This window comes from Desmodus rotundus, chromosome 2 (genome assembly GCF_022682495.2).
Source record: "Desmodus rotundus isolate HL8 chromosome 2, HLdesRot8A.1, whole genome shotgun sequence".
Classification (NCBI taxonomy): domain Eukaryota; kingdom Metazoa; phylum Chordata; class Mammalia; order Chiroptera; family Phyllostomidae; genus Desmodus; species Desmodus rotundus.
This window is the reverse complement of record NC_071388.1, coordinates 59,131,526-59,149,993: the sequence shown is the minus strand read 5'-3', so window position 1 is coordinate 59,149,993 and position 18,468 is coordinate 59,131,526.

Below are 18,468 nucleotides of genomic sequence, written 5' to 3'. Positions count from 1 at the left end.
CCACCTTCACCCCCACCTGAGCCCTGCCCTTAGAGATTCCTCCCTTTTAATTCTTCACAGCAACTCCCAGACAATTCCCAACTCAAAGGGAGTGTTGCTGATGGTAAACTATTCCTACTATCAAAACTAAAGTACCAACAGAATATAAACATATGCTCGCCAAAAGTCGTAAACCAAAAAGTTCACAGCAGCATGACTCAAAATAGCCCCAAATTGGGAGCTACTCAAATACCCATCAAGAGAAAAATATCAGTAAATAAACTGGAAAATGCAGAAATAAGAACACACAATTGACAAGGATCCTGGCCAGCAGGATCTGTTGTGGTTGCTGTATTCAAATGCACATACACACGGACTACAGAAATCCTGTGGAGAAAAAGGGGCTGCGTGGCCACTCTCCAAGTTAGAGAGAGGGCTCCCGACCCCCACCTGGACAGCCTTTTATTGTTTTTCTGGGCACATTACAGAGAGGGTGATCCTCATTTACTATGTGCATGTTCACCACAGGTGATTACCTTTTAAAGAGGACAAAGGACAGGACACTGCTAATTACTTCAAAGAGAAGGATGTTACAGCTCAAGGGGGAAGTTGCTCACACTCCATACTTGGGTGGTTTAGCACAGACTTTCGGAAGATGAAGATACTCAGTAAACATTTGCTGCCTCAATTCAGGGTGAGGGAGTTTCAGCAAGAGCAAGTCTCATAGCAGCCTAGGTACAATGCAGGCCTGATTCCCCACTGGAGAACCTATCCATGGACGTGGGTCCTGCCCGCCAACCTCGCTCCCCACTGGCTTTTCCAAGTGGGGGCTGAGCCACATTTCCCACACTTGGAACAGTTCCCCACACCTCCCCCTTGTTTTTAGTTAGGACCGCTATAGATCCCACAAAGCTTGCTACTTGCTGGTCTCTCACACGACCCTGGGAAAATAATTTGCAAATGCAGTGAAGTACACAGAGCATTATTATAATCAGTAAGCCACCAGTGGCTCCAAAGACCCACCTTCTCAGATTAAGTCCATCAAACCAATTTTGGGGGTTTAGCCAGCCGAGATTGTCACGGAGGGTTTGAAAAACCTCTAGCTTAATCAAGCCCTGAATGTCCTGCAGCTGCTGATGCAATTCTAGCTGCAACTCATCAATTTGTCCTTTAAAATTGGGAGAAAAGTCCCTCTAGGTGATGCTGAATATCACTCCAGGAGTACTGGATGGAATTGCACTTCAGGGTGGATGATGCACAGCTTGGAGAATCCTGGATCGGAAGAGTCCAATGGGGCGGAGGTGGGTTGCTGCCAGGGAAGCCTTTTCTGATATGGCTTCACCCTCTTTGATGCAGCTTCAAAGGTTCTTCTGGAGAGAAAACACAAGCATACCCTCTTCCCCAAGTTAATAATGCAACTGGGCCTTCCCATTTTCCTTCCCCTAATGGGTCTTTGTATGAGGCCAAGGGGTGTGCGACTGCAGGCCTGTTCTGCCCAAGGTGTTTGTCTATGGGTGACTTTAAATTATCATCACAATTTAGAAAATTATAGGTAAACATGGCTATCATAGTCAAATTTTGGGGGGAGGACTCATGACTCCCCCTTTTTTGTTTTTTAAGAAGATTTTTAAAAGTGTGATGAGCCTGTTCTACGATTGCCTGACCGGTTGGATTATAAGGTATTCCTGTTCTATGTTGGATATTCCAATGCTGAAGAAAGACCTGAGTGGAATGGGCAAGGTATCCAGGGCCATTATCAATTTTAACTTGCTGAGGCCGTCGTGCTAAATGACTAAAGGCCTCAAGCCCATGGGCTTGTATACTTTTAGCAGATTCTCCTATTAAAGCAGATGCATATAAGGCACCAGAATAAGTATCAGTAGAAATATGAACATATTTGAATTTCCCAAAGGGAACATAATGAATGACATCCGTTTGCCAAATTACCTGAGAGCTTAGTCTTTGAGGATTGACTCCTGTAGATGGGGGTGCCTTGCTAAGGGATTGGCAATCAGGACATTCTTTAATAATTTGCTTAGCTTGGGAGCGAGGAATGTCAAATTGCTTTCGGAGCACCTGGCTGTTTTGATGAAAAAACTGATGAGAAGCTGCTTGCTGGAAGGCACTAAGGACACTAACTAAAGCATCTGCCCTATTGTTACCATCCACCAGGGGGCCAGGCAAGCCTGAATGGGATCGAATATGAGTAATGAAGAGGGGGTGTTTTCGTTTGTCAAGGAGGGACTGTAGGGTCAAAAATAAGTTAAGTAGGTTGGGGTCAGTAAAGTCTTCATTAATACCTGATCTAGATGCAGAATAGCACAAACAGTATACCTGAGTCACAGACTATATTCAAAGGTTCCTGGGGCCATTGCCGCAAGGCCATGATTGCAGCAAAAAGCTCGGCCCTTTGGGTAGAAGAATGTCCTGAGGATACAAAATTTTTCCAGTTTTTGCCTTCTTGCCAGGTAATAGCAGCCCATCCGGTTTTTCCGGAGGATCCGTGCAGAAACACAGTTCTCACCCCAGTTATTGGTGTTGGGCTAACCTTTTCTGCTAGCCTTATTTGAAGGAATGGAATGTTTTGAAGCAATCTCTCTGAGGGCAGGTTAATTTCTAGTCCCCCTACAGAGTCAGCTATGGCACAGTGAAATTCTAAAGATTGAGTTGCCAAATGTTGTAAATAAACTTGAGTTAAGGGGACATGAATAAAGGCAGGATCATATCCAAATAGCTGCTGTGTTCGCTCAGGCCCCTTTATAATAAGATGGCACAATGCAGTTACATAGGTGGTAATAGTGCGTTGTGGTTGATGAGACAGAAAAAGCCACTCTATCATAGCTAAGTGGGGTGACAGCTGTTCAATAAGACCCATTGGGGTGCCTAAGGTTGGGAATCAGAAAAGCCAGACAGGAAACTGTGAGTTAATTCTGGTCAGTTGTCTGTGTTCAATATGCTTATTTATAGTATCTAATTCTTGTAGGGCCTCAGAGGACAATTTTCTGCGGGAATTAAGACCTGGGTCCCCTTTAAGGGCATTAAATAAATGAGTTAACTGTTGGGTAGGTATTCCAAGGCTGGGTTGCACCCAGTTGATTGCTCCCAGGAGTTGTTGGAGGCGATTAAGAGTTAAATCCTTGGATGGATCAATTTGAAGGACTTGAGGCCGAATTGCCCTATTAAAAAGGATATAGCCTAAATATTTCCAAGGTTCTGAATGCTGGATTTTTTCTGGAGCAATATTAGCCCAGCAGAGGATACAGAACTGAGAAAGGAAGCAGTGTTTGCTAAAATATCTTGTGAAGGAGCTGCGAGCAGGATGTCACACAACAATGATAGATAATTGAATCAGGGAATTGATCTCTTACTGGCTGAATGGTTGTATGACCGAAATGCTGGCAGATAGTTGGGCTGTTAAGCATTCCCTGGGGCAGAACTCTCCATTGAAAACACTGTAAAGGCTGAGAATTGTTAATGACTGGGAGGGGAAATGCAAAACGCTTCACATCCTTTCCCACTAAAGGAATTGTAAAGAAAAAACCCTTTAGGTCAATCAATAACTAAAAGTGGCCAAATCTTTGGAATGCAAGCTGGATTGGGGACTCCCAGCTGCAGAGGGCCCACAGGCTGAAGGGTTTCACTGATATTTCTTAGATCATGAAAAAGCCTCCATTTGCCAGATTTCTTTGTTACAACAAAAATAGGTGTATTCCAAGGCCTATTAGAGGGGTCAATATGACCTGCTTCTAATTATAGTTTAACTTAAAGACAGGTCTGTTCAAATCACTTTCCTTGAAGTGGCCACCGATTAACCCATACCAGCATGTGGAGAGCCAGGTAAGTGGTAGGGAACTTAGGATACCAGGGGCTACTAGGGAAAATGGGGTACACAGATTTGCATCCCCGGTTCCCTGCCATGTGGAGCGGAACCTGTCGGGTAGAACCCAAGCAACATGGGAGGAGCCTGGGGTGGCCACTGGAGCCACTAGGGCCAGAGCTTGAGATTTTCCCGAGGGCTCTCTCCGGGCCCAGGCGCTCTCTGTCTCCCGGTGAGTGCCCACACCGTCCCTTGACCCCCGCAGGACACCTGCATCCCGCGATAAGCGGCCCTCTGCCTCCACGGGGCCCGGACACACGGGGCCGGGGTGCGAGCAACTGGCCGACGTGGCGGCAAAGCCGCAGACCCCTCCGTCCCGTCCCCCCCACTGCGAAGATCCCCCTGTTCTTCCATCCGGAAAGGGGACCCCCTTTCCGGATGGAAGAACAGGGGGGAGGCCCCCAGGAGATGGCTTTCTTCCGAGCCGCGGCTGGCTGGTTTCGGGCCAGGACGTGGGGCCGGGCATGCGCGGGGCAGGTCCCCCCAGCACAAGCCTCCCTCCGGGCAACGCACCCCACTCTTGAGATATCAGGCCAGGTTCCCAGGGTCCCTGAGCTCGTGGCGGGGGACCTGGAAGCCCTCCCTGCCACGCACCGGACCGCTCGTTTTCCCCTAGACCCCACGTCTGAGCCGTTCTCCCTCCCGCCAGGGGCAGAGTACCCATGGAAGACCTGGGGACACGGGGCCAATACGAGGGCCCCGCCACGGTTCCAGGAGAGGTGGAGTGGGCCCGGGCTGGCGCGATGCCCGCCCCTGGACGGGTTCTCCCCTGGGGACTCAGGCCTGTGCCCCGCCTGGGCAGATAGGATTCTTTCTTTGGCTCAAACTGCCCCACCCTGCCCCGAGGCGGAAAACTGTACCCAGCGGCTTCAACTCTCTAAAGTCTGGGCTAAACTACGTGAGAAGGGACTGTGACCGCTGCGACCTCAGTCCCCCAGAGCTCCAACCCCCCTCTCCGTGAAGGCTTAGGCGGCCTCCCTTCCCTGGCGTCCGCCAAAGGCATTCACCTGCGGCGAACCCGGGCCCGGGTGAGCAGGACCAGGCCCCATGGCAGGAGCCTTTGGAAGCCCCTGGAGCCACTGGGGCCAGGGCTGGGGATTTTCCCGGGGACTCTCTCGGGGCCCAGGCACTCTCTGTCTCCCGCGGAGTGCCCACGCCGTCCCTTGACCCCCGCAGGACACCTGCATCCCGCGATAAGCGGCCCTCTGCCTCCATGGGGCCCGGACACACGGGGCCGGGGTGCGAGCAACTGGCCGACGTGGCGGCAAAGCCGCAGACCCCTCCGTCCCATCCCCCCCACTGCGAAGATCCCCCTGTTCTTCCATCCGGAAAGGGGACCCCCTTTCCGGATGGAAGAACAGGGGGGAGGCCCCCAGGAGATGGCTTTGTTCCGAGCCGCGGCTGGCTGGTTTCGGGCCAGGACGTGGGGCCGGGCATGCGCGGGGCAGGTCCCCCCAGCACAAGCCTCCCTCCGGGCAATGCACCCCACTCTTGAGATATCAGGCCAGGTTCCCAGGGTCCCTGAGCTCGTGTCGGGGGACCTGGAAGCCCTCCCTGCCACGCACCGGACCGCTCGTTTTCCCCTAGACCCCACGTCTGAGCCGTTCTCCCTCCCACCAGGGGCAGAGTACCCATGGAAGACCTGGGGACACGGGGCCAAAACGAGCGCCCCGCCACGGTTGCAGGAGAGGTGGAGTGGGCCCGGGCTGGCGCGATGCCCGCCCCTGGACGGGTTCTCCCCAGGGGACTCAGGCCTGTGCCCCGCCTGGGCAGATAGGATTCTTTCTTTGGCTCAAACTGCCCCACCCTGCCCCGAGGCGGAAAACTGTACCCAGCGGCTTCAACTCTCTAAAGTCTGGGCTAAACTACGCGAGAAGGGACTGTGACGGCTGCGACCTCAGGCCCCCAGAGCTCCAACCCCCCTCTCCGTGAAGGCATAGGCGGCCTCCCTTCCCTGGCATCCGCCAAAGGCATTCACCTGCGGCGAACCCGGTCGCGGGTGAGCAGGACCAGGCCCCATGGCAGGAGCCTTTGGAAGCCCCTGGAGCCACTGGGGCCAGGGCTGGGGATTTTCCCGGGGACTCTCTCGGGGCCCAGGCCCTCTCTGTCTCCCGCGGAGTGCCCACGCCGTCCCTTGACCCCCGCAGGACACCTGCATCCCGCGATAAGCGGCCCTCTGCCTCCATGGGGCCCGGACACACGGGGCCGGGGTGCGAGCAACTGGCCGACGTGGCGGCAAAGCCGCAGACCCCTCCGTCCCGTCCCCCCCACTGCGAAGATCCCCCTGTTCTTCCATCCGGAAAGGGGACCCCCTTTCCGGATGGAAGAACAGGGGGGAGGCCCCCAGGAGATGGCTTTGTTCCGAGCCGCGGCTGGCTGGTTTCGGGCCAGGACGTGGGGCCGGGCATGCGCGGGGCAGGTCCCCCCAGCACAAGCCTCCCTCCGGGCAACGCACCCCACTCTTGAGATATCAGGCCAGGTTCCCAGGGTCCCTGAGCTCGTGTCGGGGGACCTGGAAGCCCTCCCTGCCACGCACCGGACCGCTCGTTTTCCCCTAGACCCCACGTCTGAGCCGTTCTCCCTCCCGCCAGGGGCAGAGTACCCATGGAAGACCTGGGGACACGGGGCCAATACGAGGGCCCCGCCACGGTTGCAGGAGAGGTGGAGTGGGCCCGGGCTGGCGCGATGCCCGCCCCTGGACGGGTTCTCCCCTGGGGACTCAGGCCTGTGCCCCGCCTGGGCAGATAGGATTCTTTCTTTGGCTCAAACTGCCCCACCCTGCCCCGAGGCGGAAAACTGTACCCAGCGGCTTCAACTCTCTAAAGTCTGGGCTAAACTACGCGAGAAGGGACTGTGACCGCTGCGACCTCAGTCCCCCAGAGCTCCAACCCCCCTCTCCGTGAAGGCATAGGCGGCCTCCCTTCCCTGGCGTCCGCCAAAGGCATTCACCTGCGGCGAACCCGGTCGCGGGTGAGCAGGACCAGGCCCCATGGCAGGAGCCTTTGGAAGCCCCTGGAGCCACTGGGGCCAGGGCTGGGGATTTTCCCGGGGACTCTCTAGGGGCCCAGGCCCTCTCTGTCTCCCGGGGAGTGCCCACGCCGTCCCTTGACCCCCGCAGGACACCTGCATCCCGCGATAAGCGGCCCTCTGCCTCCATGGGGCCCGGACACACGGGGCCGGGGTGCGAGCAACTGGCCGACGTGGCGGCGAAGCCGCAGACCCCGCCGTCCCGTCCCCCCCACTGCGAAGATCCCCCTGTTCTTCCATCCGGAAAGGGGACCCCCTTTCCGGATGGAAGAACAGGGGGGAGGCCCCCAGGAGATGGCTTTGTTCCGAGCCGCGGCTGGCTGGTTTCGGGCCAGGACGTGGGGCCGGGCATGCGCGGGGCAGGTCCCCCCAGCACAAGCCTCCCTCCGGGCAACGCACCCCACTCTTGAGATATCAGGCCAGGTTCCCAGGGTCCCTGAGCTCGTGTCGGGGGACCTGGAAGCCCTCCCTGCCACGCACCGGACCGCTCGTTTTCCCCTAGACCCCACGTCTGAGCCGTTCTCCCTCCCGCCAGGGGCAGAGTACCCATGGAAGACCTGGGGACACGGGGCCAATACGAGGGCCCCGCCACGGTTGCAGGAGAGGTGGAGTGGGCCCGGGCTGGCGCGATGCCCGCCCCTGGACGGGTTCTCCCCTGGGGACTCAGGCCTGTGCCCCGCCTGGGCAGATAGGATTCTTTCTTTGGCTCAAACTGCCCCACCCAGCCCCGAGGCGGAAAACTGTACCCAGCGGCTGCAACTCTCTAAAGTCTGGGCTAAACTACGCGAGAAGGGACTGTGACCGCTGCGACCTCAGTCCCCCAGAGCTCCAACCCCCCTCTCCGTGAAGGCATAGGCGGCCTCCCTTCCCTGGCGTCCGCCAAAGGCATTCACCTGCGGCGAACCCGGTCGCGGGTGAGCAGGACCAGGCCCCATGGCAGGAGCCTTTGGAAGCCCCTGGAGCCACTGGGGCCAGGGCTGGGGATTTTCCCGGGGACTCTCTAGGGGCCCAGGCCCTCTCTGTCTCCTGGGGAGTGCCCACGCCGTCCCTTGACCCCCGCAGGACACCTGCATCCCGCGATAAGCGGCCCTCTGCCTCCATGGGGCCCGGACACACGGGGCCGGGGTGCGAGCAACTGGCCGACGTGGCGGCAAAGCCGCAGACCCCTCCGTCCCGTCCCCCCCACTGCGAAGATCCCCCTGTTCTTCCATCCGGAAAGGGGACCCCCTTTCCGGATGGAAGAACAGGGGGGAGGCCCCCAGGAGATGGCTTTGTTCCGAGCCGCGGCTGGCTGGTTTCGGGCCAGGACGTGGGGCCGGGCATGCGCGGGGCAGGTCCCCCCAGCACAAGCCTCCCTCCGGGCAACGCACCCCACTCTTGAGATATCAGGCCAGGTTCCCAGGGTCCCTGAGCTCGTGTCGGGGGACCTGGAAGCCCTCCCTGCCACGCACCGTTCCGCTCGTTTTCCCCTAGACCCCTCGTCTGAGCCGTTCTCCCTCCCGCCAGGGGCAGAGTACTCATGGAAGACCTGGGGACACGGGGCCAATACGAGGGCCCCGCCACGGTTGCAGGAGAGGTGGAGTGGGCCCGGGCTGGCGCGATGCCCGCCCCTGGACGGGTTCTCCCCTGGGGACTCAGGCCTGTGCCCCGCCTGGGCAGATAGGATTCTTTCTTTGGCTCAAACTGCCCCACCCAGCCCCGAGGCGGAAAACTGTACCCAGCGGCTTCAACTCTCTAAAGTCTGGGCTAAACTACGAGAGAAGGGACTGTGACCGCTGCGACCTCAGTCCCCCAGAGCTCCAACCCCCCTCTCCGTGAAGGCATAGGCGGCCTCCCTTCCCTGGCGTCCGCCAAAGGCATTCACCTGCGGCGAACCCGGTCGCGGGTGAGCAGGACCAGGCCCCATGGCAGGAGCCTTTGGAAGCCCCTGGAGCCACTGGGGCCAGGGCTGGGGATTTTCCCGGGGACTCTCTCGGGGCCCAGGCCCTCTCTGTCTCCCGCGGAGTGCCCACGCCGTCCCTTGACCCCCGCAGGACACCTGCATCCCGCGATAAGCGGCCCTCTGCCTCCATGGGGCCCGGACACACGGGGCCGGGGTGCGAGCAACTGGCCGACGTGGCGGCAAAGCCGCAGACCCCTCCGTCCCGTCCCCCCCACTGCGAAGATCCCCCTGTTCTTCCATCCGGAAAGGGGACCCCCTTTCCGGATGGAAGAACAGGGGGGAGGCCCCCAGGAGATGGCTTTGTTCCGAGCCGCGGCTGGCTGGTTTCGGGCCAGGACGTGGGGCCGGGCATGCGCGGGGCAGGTCCCCCCAACACAAGCCTCCCTCCGGGCAACGCACCCCACTCTTGAGATATCAGGCCAGGTTCCCAGGGTCCCTGAGCTCGTGTCGGGGGACCTGGAAGCCCTCCCTGCCACGCACCGGACCGCTCGTTTTCCCCTAGACCCCACGTCTGAGCCGTTCTCCCTCCCCCCAGGGGCAGAGTACCCATGGAAGACCGGGGGACACGGGGCCAATACGAGGGCCCCGCCACGGTTGCAGGAGAGGTGGAGTGGGCCCGGGCTGGCGCGATGCCCGCCCCTGGACGGGTTCTCCCCTGGGGACTCAGGCCTGTGCCCCGCCTGGGCAGATAGGATTCTTTCTTTGGCTCAAACTGCCCCACCCTGCCCCGAGGCGGAAAACTGTACCCAGCGGCTTCAACTCTCTAAAGTCTGGGCTAAACTACGCGAGAAGGGACTGTGACCGCTGCGACCTCAGTCCCCCAGAGCTCCAACCCCCCTCTCCGTGAAGGCATAGGCGGCCTCCCTTCCCTGGCGTCCGCCAAAGGCATTCACCTGCGGCGAACCCGGTCGCGGGTGAGCAGGACCAGGCCCCATGGCAGGAGCCTTTGGAAGCCCCTGGAGCCACTGGGGCCAGGGCTGGGGATTTTCCCGGGGACTCTCTCGGGGCCCAGGCCCTCTCTGTCTCCCACGGAGTGCCCACGCCGTCCCTTGACCCCCGCAGGACACCTGCATCCCGCGATAAGCGGCCCTCTGCCTCCATGGGGCCCGGACACAGGGGGCCGGGGTGCGAGCAACTGGCCGACGTGGCGGCAAAGCCGCAGACCCCTCCGTCCCGTCCCCCCCACTGCGAAGATCCCCCTGTTCTTCCATCCGGAAAGGGGACCCCCTTTCCGGATGGAAGAACAGGGGGGAGGCCCCCAGGAGATGGCTTTGTTCCGAGCCGCGGCTGGCTGGTTTCGGGCCAGGACGTGGGGCCGGGCATGCGCGGGGCAGGTCCCCCCAGCACAAGCCTCCCTCCGGGCAACGCACCCCACTCTTGAGATATCAGGCCAGGTTCCCAGGGTCCCTGAGCTCGTGTCGGGGGACCTGGAAGCCCTCCCTGCCACGCACCGTTCCGCTCGTTTTCCCCTAGACCCCACGTCTGAGCCGTTCTCCCTCCCGCCAGGGGCAGAGTACTCATGGAAGACCTGGGGACACGGGGCCAATACGAGGGCCCCGCCACGGTTGCAGGAGAGGTGGAGTGGGCCCGGGCTGGCGCGATGCCCGCCCCTGGACGGGTTCTCCCCTGGGGACTCAGGCCTGTGCCCCGCCTGGGCAGATAGGATTCTTTCTTTGGCTCAAACTGCCCCACCCAGCCCCGAGGCGGAAAACTGTACCCAGCGGCTTCAACTCTCTAAAGTCTGGGCTAAACTACGCGAGAAGGGACTGTGACCGCTGCGACCTCAGTCCCCCAGAGCTCCAACCCCCCTCTCCGTGAAGGCATAGGCGGCCTCCCTTCCCTGGCGTCCGCCAAAGGCATTCACCTGCGGCGAACCCGGGCCCGGGTGAGCAGGACCAGGCCCCATGGCAGGAGCCTTTGGAAGCCCCTGGAGCCACTGGGGCCAGGGCTGGGGATTTTCCCGGGGACTCTCTCGGGGCCCAGGCCCTCTCTGTCTCCCGCGGAGTGCCCACGCCGTCCCTTGACCCCCGCAGGACACCTGCATCCCGCGATAAGCGGCCCTCTGCCTCCATGGGGCCCGGACACACGGGGCCGGGGTGCGAGCAACTGGCCGACGTGGCGGCAAAGCCGCAGACCCCTCCGTCCCGTCCCCCCCACTGCGAAGATCCCCCTGTTCTTCCATCCGGAAAGGGGACCCCCTTTCCGGATGGAAGAACAGGGGGGAGGCCCCCAGGAGATGGCTTTGTTCCAAGCCGCGGCTGGCTGGTTTCGGGCCAGGACGTGGGGCCGGGCATGCGCGGGGCAGGTCCCCCCAGCACAAGCCTCCCTCCGGGCAACGCACCCCACTCTTGAGATATCAGGCCAGGTTCCCAGGGTCCCTGAGCTCGTGTCGGGGGACCTGGAAGCCCTCCCTGCCACGCACCGGACCGCTCGTTTTCCCCTAGACCCCACGTCTGAGCCGTTCTCCCTCCCGCCAGGGGCAGAGTACCCATGGAAGACCTGGGGACACGGGGCCAATACGAGGGCCCCGCCACGGTTCCAGGAGAGGTGGAGTGGGCCCGGGCTGGCGCGATGCCCGCCCCTGGACGGGTTCTCCCCTGGGGACTCAGGCCTGTGCCCCGCCTGGGCAGATAGGATTCTTCCTTTGGCTCAAACTGCCCCACCCTGCCCCGAGGCGGAAAACTGTACCCAGCGGCTTCAACTCTCTAAAGTCTGGGCTAAACTACGCGAGAAGGGACTGTGACCGCTGCGACCTCAGTCCCCCAGAGCTCCAACCCCCCTCTCCGTGAAGGCATAGGCGGCCTCCCTTCCCTGGCGTCCGCCAAAGGCATTCACCTGCGGCCAACCCGGTCGCGGGTGAGCAGGACCAGGCCCCATGGCAGGAGCCTTTGGAAGCCCCTGGAGCCACTGGGGCCAGGGCTGGGGATTTTCCCGGGGACTCTCTAGGGGCCCAGGCCCTCTCTGTCTCCCGGGGAGTGCCCACACCGTCCCTTGACCCCCGCAGGACACCTGCATCCCGCGATAAGCGGCCCTCTGCCTCCATGGGGCCCGGACACAGGGGGCCGGGGTGCGAGCAACTGGCCTACGTGGCGGCAAAGCCGCAGACCCCTCCGTCCCGTCCCCCCCACTGCGAAGATCCCCCTGTTCTTCCATCCGGAAAGGGGACCCCCTTTCCGGATGGAAGAACAGGGGGGAGGCCCCCAGGAGATGGCTTTGTTCCGAGCCGCGGCTGGCTGGTTTCGGGCCAGGACGTGGGGCCGGGCATGCGCGGGGCAGGTCCCCCCAGCAAAAGCCTCCCTCCGGGCAACGCACCCCACTCTTGAGAAATCAGGCCAGGTTCCCAGGGTCCCTGAGCTCGTGTCGGGGGACCTGGAAGCCCTCCCTGCCACGCACCGTTCCGCTCGTTTTCCCCTAGACCCCACGTCTGAGCCGTTCTCCCTCCCGCCAGGGGCAGAGTACTCATGGAAGACCTGGGGACACGGGGCCAATACGAGGGCCCCGCCACGGTTGCAGGAGAGGTGGAGTGGGCCCGGGCTGGCGCGATGCCCGCCCCTGGACGGGTTCTCCCCTGGGGACTCAGGCCTGTGCCACGCCTGGGCAGATAGGATTCTTTCTTTGGCTCAAACTGCCCCACCCAGCCCCGAGGCGGAAAACTGTACCCAGCGGCTTCAACTCTCTAAAGTCTGGGCTAAACTACGCGAGAAGGGACTGTGACCACTGCGACCTCAGTCCCCCAGAGCTCCAACCCCCCTCTCCGTGAAGGCATAGGCGGCCTCCCTTCCCTGGCGTCCGCCAAAGGCATTCACCTGCGGCGAACCCGGGCCCGGGTGAGCAGGACCAGGCCCCATGGCAGGAGCCTTTGGAAGCCCCTGGAGCCACTGGGGCCAGGGCTGGGGATTTTCCCGGGGACTCTCTAGGGGCCCAGGCCCTCTCTGTCTCCCGGGGAGTGCCCACGCCGTCCCTTGACCCCCGCAGGACACCTGCATCCCGCGATAAGCGGCCCTCTGCCTCCATGGGGCCCGGACACACGGGGCCGGGGTGCGAGCAACTGGCCGACGTGGCGGCGAAGCTGCAGACCCCGCCGTCCCGTCCCCCCCACTGCGAAGATCCCCCTGTTCTTCCATCCGGAAAGGGGACCCCCTTTCCGGATGGAAGAACAGGGGGGAGGCCCCCAGGAGATGGCTTTGTTCCGAGCCGCGGCTGGCTGGTTTCGGGCCAGGACGTGGGGCCGGGCATGCGCGGGGCAGGTCCCCCCAGCACAAGCCTCCCTCCGGGCAACGCACCCCACTCTTGAGATATCAGGCCAGGTTCCCAGGGTCCCTGAGCTCGTGTCGGGGGACCTGGAAGCCCTCCCTGCCACGCACCGTTCCGCTCGTTTTCCCCTAGACCCCACGTCTGAGCCGTTTTCCCTCCCGCCAGGGGCAGAGTACTCATGGAAGACCTGGGGACACGGGGCCAATACGAGGGCCCCGCCACGGTTGCAGGAGAGGTGGAGTGGGCCCGGGCTGGCGCGATGCCCGCCCCTGGACGGGTTCTCCCCTGGGGACTCAGGCCTGTGCCCCGCCTGGGCAGATAGGATTCTTTCTTTGGCTCAAACTGCCCCACCCTGCCCCGAGGCGGAAAACTGTACCCAGAGGCTTCAACTCTCTAAAGTCTGGGCTAAACTACGCGAGAAGGGACTGTGACCGCTGCGACCTCAGTCCCCCAGAGCTCCAACCCCCCTCTCCGTGAAGGCATAGGCGGCCTCCCTTCCCTGGCGTCCGCGAAAGGCATTCACCTGCGGCGAACCCGGTCGCGGGTGAGCAGGACCAGGCCCCATGGCAGGAGCCTTTGGAAGCCCCTGGAGCCACTGGGGCCAGGGCTGGGGATTTTCCCGGGGACTCTCTAGGGGCCCAGGCCCTCTCTGTCTCCCGGGGAGTGCCCACGCCGTCCCTTGACCCCCGCAGGACACCTGCATCCCGCGATAAGCGGCCCTCTGCCTCCATGGGGCCCGGACACACGGGGCCGGGGTGCGAGCAACTGGCCGACGTGGCGGCGAAGCCGCAGACCCCGCCGTCCCGTCCCCCCCACTGCGAAGATCCCCCTGTTCTTCCATCCGGAAAGGGGACCCCCTTTCCGGATGGAAGAACAGGGGGGAGGCCCCCAGGAGATGGCTTTGTTCCGAGCCGCGGCTGGCTGGTTTCGGGCCAGGACGTGGGGCCGGGCATGCGCGGGGCAGGTCCCCCCAACACAAGCCTCCCTCCGGGCAACGCACCCCACTCTTGAGATATCAGGCCAGGTTCCCAGGGTCCCTGAGCTCGTGTCGGGGGACCTGGAAGCCCTCCCTGCCACGCACCGGACCGCTCGTTTTCCCCTAGACCCCACGTCTGAGCCGTTCTCCCTCCCGCCAGGGGCAGAGTACCCATGGAAGACCTGGGGACACGGGGCCAATACGAGGGCCCCGCCACGGTTCCAGGAGAGGTGGAGTGGGCCCGGGCTGGCGCGATGCCCGCCCCTGGACGGGTTCTCCCCTGGGGACTCAGGCCTGTGCCCCGCCTGGGCAGATAGGATTCTTTCTTTGGCTCAAACTGCCCCACCCTGCCCCGAGGCGGAAAACTGTACCCAGCGGCTTCAACTCTCTAAAGTCTGGGCTAAACTACGCGAGAAGGGACTGTGACCGCTGCGACCTCAGTCCCCCAGAGCTCCAACCCCCCTCTCCGTGAAGGCATAGGCGGCCTCCCTTCCCTGGCGTCCGCCAAAGGCATTCACCTGCGGCGAACCCGGGCCCGGGTGAGCAGGACCAGGCCCCATGGCAGGAGCCTTTGGAAGCCCCTGGAGCCACTGGGGCCAGGGCTGGGGATTTTCCCGGGGACTCTCTCGGGGCCCAGGCACTCTCTGTCTCCCGCGGAGTGCCCACGCCGTCCCTTGACCCCCGCAGGACACCTGCATCCCGCGATAAGCGGCCCTCTGCCTCCATGGGGCCCGGACACACGGGGCCGGGGTGCGAGCAACTGGCCGACGTGGCGGCAAAGCCGCAGACCCCTCCGTCCCGTCCCCCCCACTGCGAAGATCCCCCTGTTCTTCCATCCGGAAAGGGGACCCCCTTTCCGGATGGAAGAACAGGGGGGAGGCCCCCAGGAGATGGCTTTGTTCCGAGCCGCGGCTGGCTGGTTTCGGGCCAGGACGTGGGGCCGGGCATGCGCGGGGCAGGTCCCCCCAGCACAAGCCTCCCTACGGGCAACGCACCCCACTCTTGAGATATCAGGCCAGGTTCCCAGGGTCCCTGAGCTCGTGTCGGGGGACCTGGAAGCCCTTCCTGCCACGCACCGGACCGCTCGTTTTCCCCTAGACCCCACGTCTGAGCCGTTCTCCCTCCCGCCAGGGGCAGAGTACCCATGGAAGACCTGGGGACACGGGGCCAATACGAGGGCCCCGCCACGGTTGCAGGAGAGGTGGAGTGGGCCCGGGCTGGCGCGATGCCCGCCCCTGGACGGGTTCTCCCCTGGGGACTCAGGCCTGTGCCCCGCCTGGGCAGATAGGATTCTTTCTTTGGCTCAAACTGCCCCACCCAGCCCCGAGGCGGAAAACTGTACCCAGCGGCTTCAACTCTCTAAAGTCTGGGCTAAACTACGCGAGAAGGGACTGTGACCGCTGCGACCTCAGTCCCCCAGAGCTCCAACCCCCCTCTCCGTGAAGGCATAGGCGGCCTCCCTTCCCTGGCGTCCGCCAAAGGCATTCATCTGCGGAGAACCCGGTCGCGGGTGAGCAGGACCAGGCCCCATGGCAGGAGCCTTTGGAAGCCCCTGGAGCCACTGGGGCCAGGGCTGGGGATTTTCCCGGGGACTCTCTAGGGGCCCAGGCCCTCTCTGTCTCCCGCGGAGTGCCCACGCCGTCCCTTGACCCCCGCAGGACACCTGCATCCCGCGATAAGCGGCCCTCTGCCTCCATGGGGCCCGGACACACGGGGCCGGGGTGCGAGCAACTGGCCGACGTGGCGGCAAAGCCGCAGACCCCTCCGTCCCGTCCCCCCCACTGCGAAGATCCCCCTGTTCTTCCATCCGGAAAGGGGACCCCCTTTCCGGATGGAAGAACAGGGGGGAGGCCCCCAGGAGATGGCTTTGTTCCGAGCCGCGGCTGGCTGGTTTCGGGCCAGGACGTGGGGCCGGGCATGCGCGGGGCAGGTCCCCCCAGCACAAGCCTCCCTACGGGCAACGCACCCCACTCTTGAGATATCAGGCCAGGTTCCCAGGGTCCCTGAGCTCGTGTCGGGGGACCTGGAAGCCCTTCCTGCCACGCACCGGACCGCTCGTTTTCCCCTAGACCCCACGTCTGAGCCGTTCTCCCTCCCGCCAGGGGCAGAGTACCCATGGAAGACCTGGGGACACGGGGCCAATACGAGGGCCCCGCCACGGTTGCAGGAGAGGTGGAGTGGGCCCGGGCTGGCGCGATGCCCGCCCCTGGACGGGTTCTCCCCTGGGGACTCAGGCCTGTGCCCCGCCTGGGCAGATAGGATTCTTTCTTTGGCTCAAACTGCCCCACCCAGCCCCGAGGCGGAAAACTGTACCCAGCGGCTTCAACTCTCTAAAGTCTGGGCTAAACTACGCGAGAAGGGACTGTGACCGCTGCGACCTCAGTCCCCCAGAGCTCCAACCCCCCTCTCCGTGAAGGCATAGGCGGCCTCCCTTCCCTGGCGTCCGCCAAAGGCATTCATCTGCGGCGAACCCGGTCGCGGGTGAGCAGGACCAGGCCCCATGGCAGGAGCCTTTGGAAGCCCCTGGAGCCACTGGGGCCAGGGCTGGGGATTTTCCCGGGGACTCTCTAGGGGCCCAGGCCCTCTCTGTCTCCCGCGGAGTGCCCACGCCGTCCCTTGACCCCCGCAGGACACCTGCATCCCGCGATAAGCGGCCCTCTGCCTCCATGGGGCCCGGACACACGGGGCCGGGGTGCGAGCAACTGGCCGACGTGGCGGCAAAGCCGCAGACCCCTCCGTCCCGTCCCCCCCACTGCGAAGATCCCCCTGTTCTTCCATCCGGAAAGGGGACCCCCTTTCCGGATGGAAGAACAGGGGGGAGGCCCCCAGGAGATGGCTTTGTTCCGAGCCGAGGCTGGCTGGTTTCGGGCCAGGACGTGGGGCCGGGCATGCGCGGGGCAGGTCCCCCCAGCACAAGCCTCCCTCCGGGCAACGCACCCCACTCTTGAGATATCAGGCCAGGTTCCCAGGGTCCCTGAGCTCGTGTCGGGGGACCTGGAAGCCCTCCCTGCCACGCACCGTTCCGCTCGTTTTCCCCTAGACCCCACGTCTGAGCCGTTCTCCCTCCCGCCAGGGGCAGAGTACTCATGGAAGACCTGGGGACACGGGGCCAATACGAGGGCCCCGCCACGGTTGCAGGAGAGGTGGAGTGGGCCCGGGCTGGCGCGATGCCCGCCCCTGGACGGGTTCTCCCCTGGGGACTCAGGCCTGTGCCCCGCCTGGGCAGATAGGATTCTTTCTTTGGCTCAAACTGCCCCACCCAGCCCCGAGGCGGAAAACTGTACCCAGCGGCTTCAACTCTCTAAAGTCTGGGCTAAACTACGCGAGAAGGGACTGTGACCGCTGCGACCTCAGTCCCCCAGAGCTCCAACCCCCCTCTCCGTGAAGGCATAGGCGGCCTCCCTTCCCTGGCGTCCGCCAAAGGCATTCACCTGCGGCGAACCCGGGCCCGGGTGAGCAGGACCAGGCCCCATGGCAGGAGCCCTTGGAAGCCCCTGGAGCCACTGGGGCCAGGGCTGGGGATTTTCCCGGGGACTCTCTCGGGGCCCAGGCCCTCTCTGTCTCCCGCGGAGTGCCCACGCCGTCCCTTGACCCCCGCAGGACACCTGCATCCCGCGATAAGCGGCCCTCTGCCTCCATGGGGCCCGGACACACGGGGCCGGGGTGCGAGCAACTGGCCGACGTGGCGGCAAAGCCGCAGACCCCTCCGTCCCGTCCCCCCCACTGCGAAGATCCCCCTGTTCTTCCATCCGGAAAGGGGACCCCCTTTCCGGATGGAAGAACAGGGGGGAGGCCCCCAGGAGATGGCTTTGTTCCGAGCCGCGGCTGGCTGGTTTCGGGCCAGGACGTGGGGCCGGGCATGCGCGGGGCAGGTCCCCCCAGCACAAGCCTCCCTCCGGGCAACGCACCCCACTCTTGAGATATCAGGCCAGGTTCCCAGGGTCCCTGAGCTCGTGTCGGGGGACCTGGAAGCCCTCCCTGCCACGCACCGGACCGCTCGTTTTCCCCTAGACCCCACGTCTGAGCCGTTCTCCCTCCCGCCAGGGGCAGAGTACCCATGGAAGACCTGGGGACACGGGGCCAATACGAGGGCCCCGCCACGGTTGCAGGAGAGGTGGAGTGGGCCCGGGCTGGCGCGATGCCCGCCCCTGGACGGGTTCTCCCCTGGGGACTCAGGCCTGTGCCCCGCCTGGGCAGATAGGATTCTTTCTTTGGCTCAAACTGCCCCACCCAGCCCCGAGGCGGAAAACTGTACCCAGCGGCTGCAACTCTCTAAAGTCTGGGCTAAACTACGCGAGAAGGGACTGTGACCGCTGCGACCTCAGTCCCCCAGAGCTCCAACCCCCCTCTCCGTGAAGGCATAGGCGGCCTCCCTTCCCTGGCGTCCGCCAAAGGCATTCACCTGCGGCGAAC